The sequence below is a fragment of the Pinus tabuliformis genome, chromosome 9 (genome assembly GCF_031772625.1).
Source record: "Pinus tabuliformis cultivar Carrire ecotype Pingquan chromosome 9, CPIR1, whole genome shotgun sequence".
Taxonomy (NCBI): Eukaryota; Viridiplantae; Streptophyta; class Pinopsida; order Pinales; family Pinaceae; genus Pinus; species Pinus tabuliformis.
The window spans coordinates 1,363,980,784-1,363,987,496 of NC_142307.1; positions in this window are offsets into that span (position 1 = coordinate 1,363,980,784).

Sequence of the window (6,713 nt, forward strand, 5' to 3'; positions counted from 1 at the left end):
GAAAAAAAATCTATTATTATGATGATTTTGAATCATAGAAATGTGGAAGAACTTTGTATTATCATCTCCCTCCTTGAGCCATTATATCCTGGAATTTTGCTTCCAAATGTTACGATATTCCGACACATAGGAAATAGTTAAGTATAACTTGGTCTAGTGTATAGTTAGGTAAAGTGTGTTTCTTTAGTATGTAATTTTTGTAACGTACAATCCGATGGTCATGATATGTTCTAGACATGAAATGATATGACGATTCATTCTCTCCTCGGTATTACCGACATTGATTTGTAACACTCGATTGCTCCATGATCTCTATTTAAAGAGCATGGAGCATCATTTGTAAGGTGACCGTTCATGAGAGAAACTTATGTAAATTTTCTTTCTTTTACATTAATAAATTTCCTGAAGTGTCCTCGTTGGCTCAGGCCATGGAATGTTTCCCTCTTTGAGGGTTTTAACCAGAATATTGGTGTATTGACTTGTGATTTGTTTGTCAGCGGTGTCATTTAGTTTTCTATTTGACGAACTTACTCTACAAATTCCTACATGGTATCCGAGCTATTTGAGGGCCGCATGTGTTGGTGATCCAAATCCGATGCTGGTAGAACTGCGTCTGATTATCATTTCCTAGATATACTATTTCTGAGTGCTTTCAGGCCAAGATGACTGCTCTACTGCATTAGGAGCATCTATTCCGGTGAGGAACCCCTTTCATTTCATGGAAAAGGTTTTTTGGTAGCCCAAGCTACGTCATGTTTAAGATCTGGAGGTATATTGTCTTTATTTGCAGTTTTAGTTATTTATATCTATGTTTATTTCAGTTTATTTAACTCTCTGTTTTTGTATCACTGGATCCATACCTTTCATTTCTGCGTATGCTCTTTGCCCCATGGCTCTGTGTGATCTGGGAAAATTAGAAACAAAAAGGAAGCATTTTCTCATGCGTATGCTCTTTTCCTTTGTGCCTTAGTGTGATCTTGGAAAATCATAAACATTGAGGAAGATATTTTGTTTTCAGTGAAATCTAACTTCAAGCCATATGTTTTTTTTTTTTGCATGTCCATTTTGTGTTGTGTAGTTTTTTGTTTTGTAGGCAAAAAGGGTTTTCTAAAGTAAGCACGCACTCCAAAGCTTCAGTGACCAAAAAAAAAACACTTCCTCTTTTCCAGAAATTACTAACATTTTAAACTAGCTCACTTGGTCCAAAGTTACTTCATGAGAATAAAGGTCTTGGGTTCAACTCTTTCTTTTTGTTGAGTTACTTTTTCAACAAGCACATGTAACTTATGTTTTAAAGTTACTTTATGTAAAAGTGTTCGCACCCATTATAAAAGGTGAGTCACTTATAATTCTAAATTCTCTTTATCTTTTATTTAAGTTACAATTTAGTAGGTAGCTCATAAAGTACCATTGTAAAAGTGACTTTCACTTATTTATAAAAGTGAGCCACATATATATATTTTTTTAAAGTGAGGTAATTAGATTATGTTTGGAAAGGTTTTTTTTTTCCTTAAATATAACATTATCATTCACTTCTGCACATTCACGTACTTCATCGGCATATTCAACAACTTTTCTTCAAAAAGATATAACTTCTTCATCCAGAAGCCATTTTCAAAGCTTTTTTTTTTTAATTGGCCTAATTTTTTGAGATATTTCCATTGGAACACTTAGTTTCAACATCTACAACTTTAGTTTTTGTTAAAATGGAAATTCCATGCTAATTTATTATTGACAACACCAACTACTTCCAATGGTTGTCCTACATGGAGGATTTACTTAGAAGTAAAGGTCTTTATAGAGTAGCCTCAGGCCAAGAGTCTAAACCTAAAGATGAAGATAAGTAAGAAAAATGGGAAAATAGGCAAGATAAAGCACATGGGTTGATAGATATTTCTATTTCTCTAGACCTTAGATTCCATATCGCAGAACTTGATACCGCTGATGAAACAATGAAACAACTCAATAAAGTTTTTGGAATTAAAAATGAAATTAGAGCCTATCAACTCAAAAATGAGTTGCTTACGTTGGACCCCAATAATTTTTCTTCAATTGAAGATTTTTTGTCCAAGTTTAAGACCCTTAGAATTCTCTTGGAAGGTGTTAAGGTTAAGAAAGAAGATGGTAGCCTTATCTATTCCATTGTTACTAAGTTGGGACCAACCTACTCTGTGTTTGTTTCCACCTTCCATTCTACAAGAGAAGCCTTTATTTCTCAAGGACAAGACTACAAGTCCCCCTCTTTTGATACCTTTTGTGATTCTTTAATAAGAGAACAAGAAAAACTCTTACATCTTGGTCTTCTTAATATTGGAAACTCTTATAAGAAAGCCTTAGGAGCCCAATAGAAACCAAATTCAAAGAATCCTAAAAAGAAACATCCTAACAAGAATGATCCTAAACCAAACAAGGGTCCTAATCAATTTCAATCTCAAAATGAAAAATAAATTCAACAAAGTAATAAGGCAAATAAAAACAAAGGGAATAAGAGTGATAGACATTGCAACGTTTGTAACCGTGATGGCCAATTAGAATCCAAATGCTTTAAAAAGATGGAAGCCTTGGAAGCATCAATGAAGAAGCATAACATCCACTTGGAGCACTCTTCAACTTCAACGTCATCTTTAGGAATAACACTTTCTGCATGTGGTTGTCAAGCATCCTAGTCTAGTTATGAACTAAATGTATCTTCTTCTTCTCATTCTCATGAGTGGCTCATTGATTCTGGAGCTTCTTATCACATGGCCAAAATCAAAGCCATTATTCTTCTTTAAATGATTGTAACACCAAAAATATATATGTTGGTGATGATAGATCTCTTAGTGTTGTAGGGACTGGAACTATTCATCTAAACAATGGTCAATTTATTGATGTATTGTGTGTTCCTACCTTATCCTGCAACCTGCTATATGTATATCAGATAACTCATTCAGGTGAAGATAGAACCGTTGAATTTTCACCTCATGATGTTGTAATTAAGGACCTAAGAGATCCTAGATATAATTTTAGCTACTGGCATTGCTGATGATTCTACAAGGTTTTATAAGTTTAACAACTTTGGGTCATCAACTCTTCCCTCAGTATTTTTTGCTCATAATGATGAAGTGAGCAAACTTTGGCATGAGCGATTTGTTCACTTAAACTATCGCTCCCTTCAAAATCTATGTAAGGAAAATATGGTGATAGGTCTTCCTATGGTATCTTGCAGAGATGGTGTTTGTTCTGGATGTGTACTCAAAAAAATCATTGGGATAGTTTTGAAAAACATGCCTCTTAGCACGTCTCAACCCCTTTACAGCTTGTGCACAATGATTTATGTCATCCACTTCTAGTTGTCTCATTCTCTGGCTACAAGTATTTCTTAACTTTCATTGATGATTTCTCCATATGCGCTTGGGTATACTTCTTAAAAATCAAGAGTGAAGTCTTTAACATGTTCTTGGCCTTTAAGGCCTTTGTTGAGAAATCTGGACAACAAATAATCAAGCTAAGATATGATAATGGCGGAGAATATGTTAACAACATATTCATCAAATTTTGCACTGAGCATGGAATTCAATTGCAAAATACTATTCCATATACTCCACAAAAAAATGGTGTAGCTAAATGGAAGAATTGCACCTTAAAGGAAATTGCTAATTGCATGCTTCAATCTAAAGGGCTTAATCTTAATTTTTGGGCAGAAGCAATTAACTATGCAAATTACATAGTAAATCACACTCCTAATAAGGTTTTGAAGAATATAACTCCAGAAGAAGCATGGAGCTCAATTCAATGAGATGGAAGTCACTTTCATGTTTTTGGAAGTGAAGCATGGGCCCATATTCCCGATGAAAAACATAAAGCCTTAGAACCTAAGAGTGAAAAATGTATTTGTGTTATATATTCTGAATATGTCAAATGATACAAACTTATTCCACCAAAATGAAAAAATGTTATCATTAGAAGAGATGTAAATTTTCCTAAACATATATCGGCCTAAGAGCCTATTTCGGTGAATGTGCCACCTCTCTCTATCCCTTCTACTTCTGAAAATATTTCTTCTTCAGATGATGACAGTGAGGATGACAATCCTACCTCACCTTCTCGAAATCATCCTTCAGCTCCTCAGCTTCCAAAATGGATATGTTCTACTCGGGATGCAGTAGGTGCTCTTGCAGGTGATCCTACATATTAGCGACGTACACATTCTCAGTTCGATAGAGCCTCTTCTATACTAGCTCAAGCTTTAGCGAATTATGATCCTGACACATTTGCAGAAGCTTGAAGCCATCCAAATTTTGATGCAGCTAGGAATGAAGAATATCATTCATTATTGGTAATTGATACATGGGATATTGTTCCTCTTCCAAAGGGACGAAAACTTGTTAGATGCAAATGGGTTTACAGAACCAAGTTTGGACCAGATGGAAAAGTTGATAAACATAAAGCTCATCTTGTTGCTAAGGTTTTTTCACAAGTTGAAGGCATTGAATATATTGAAACCTTCTCCCCTATTTCCAAAATGAACTCTATCCGCCTTGTTCTTTCCCGTGTTGCCTCTTTTAAATGGGAAGTCCATCAGATGGATGTTAAATATGCCTTCTTGCATGAATATCTCTCTCTCTCTCTCTCTCTATCTATATATATATATATATATATATATAGATATATATATGGAACAACCTCCTAGCTTTATAGAAATAGACTCCAGCCTTGTATGTCAGCTTAAGAAATCCCTTTATGGTCTCAAGCAAGCCCCTAGGGCTTGGTATGCCAAAATGGATAGGTTTCTTTTAAATACTAGCTTTTCTAGGTGTCATTCTGACAATACTATCTACACCAAGAAAGTGGGTAAGTCTCTTATCATTCTTGTTCTTTATGTTGATGATCTTATCCTTACTAGTAGTGATCCCAACCTTATAAACAATGGGAAGTCCAGCCTTAAAAATTAGTTTGAAATGACAAACTTAGGACACTTGAATTATTTTCTTGGTCTTCAAGTCTTTCAATCCAAGGAAGGTATTTCCATTTCCTAGTCCAAGTATGCCTGTGATCTTCTATGCCACTTTCACATGGAAGAATATAAGCGAGCCCCTTCTCCCTTTTAGTCTGGAGCGAAACTTTCATTCACTTGTACTTCCCCTAAAGTTGATGCTACCTTATACCATCAGCTTGTAGGAAAACTTTTGTATCTAACCAATACCCGTCCCGACCTTTCCTTTGTTGTTGGCCTTATTGCTCGGTTTATGAAAAACCCACATGAAAGTCATTGCAAAGTAGCTAAAATAATACTTTGTTATGTTTGAGGTATAGTTCAGTTTGGGACTTATTACAGTGCAGAAGCATCTCCTCTATTGGTTGGTTTCACTAATTTCTATTAGGCTGGTTCCCTTGATGATCAGAAGTCTAGTGCAGGTTATGTCTTCGCTCTTATTTTTCGACCTATTACATGGGCTTTCAAGAAAAAAAGTGTCATTTCCCTTTCTTCAACAGAAGTAGATTATCATGGTGTCACAGAAGCTAGTAAGGAATCCCTGTGGCTTTGTCAGATCCTGTCAGAGTTTGGCTTTCAGAAGCAACATCCGATTACACTTTTGTGTGATAATCAAGGTTTCATTCAACTATGCAAATATCCAGTCCAACATCAGCACAAAAAACACATTGAAATACACATGCACTTCATCAGAAAGCTCATTCATGACCATGTTCTTGAAGTGCAATATTGTTCAAAAAATGATCAAGTTGCAATCATCTTCATAAAGGCTCTCACAGAGGCGAAGTTTACTAAACTTTGATTTATGGTTGGAGTTCAGGAAGTTGTCACTAAGGGGTGATAGGCTCTAATGCCTCCTTGTTTCTCCTACTATGTCATATTTGTACATCCTTTAATCATATCCTAAGTTTTTCTTAAGGGGGATGTTAGGATATTTCGACACATAGGAAATAGTTAAGTATAACTTGGTCTAGTGTATAGTTAGGTAAAGTTTTTTTCTTTAGTATGTACTCTTTCTAACTTAAAATACGACAATTAGGATATGTTCTAGACATGAAGTGATCCAATGGTTCATTCTCTCCTTGGTATTACCGACACTTAATCTGTGGCTTAACACCTGATTGGTCAATGATCTCTATTTAAAGAGCATGGAGGGTCATTTGTAAGGTGGCCATTCATGAGAGAAGCTTATGTAAATTTTCTTTCTTTTACATTAATAAATTGCCTAAAGTGGTCACGTTGGCTCAGAACATGGACTATTTCCCTATTTGAGGGTTTTAACCATGTCAAGAATACCGGTGTATTGATCTGTGATATGTTTGTAAGTGATGTCCTTTGGTGTTCTATCTAAGGAACTTAATCTGCAAATTATTACACCAATGAGTCTCTTCTTGTTTCCTTCTGTGCTCTAGGTTTTGAAGGGCCTATACCTCTTCTACTATCAACTCTAAGGTTTTTCCTTCCAGAATGATTCTTTGTTGGATTCTTGAAATTTTACTTTCCAATGTTTTCTAGTCTTCAAAGATTTCACAAAGAAGTTCTTATTCCAAAATTTAATCCTTTCCTTCAATGATTTTAGTTTGAGTTAGAATGTGTGCCTTTTTATGACACCTCTAATATTCAACTCCTTCCACAATTTAGCTAACAAAACTAAAAAACCAATGGATTGAAGCGAAAATATTTCAAAACAGAAAGGCATATTTAGTGGGGCTTCTTTAGATCGATTTTCAATCGAATG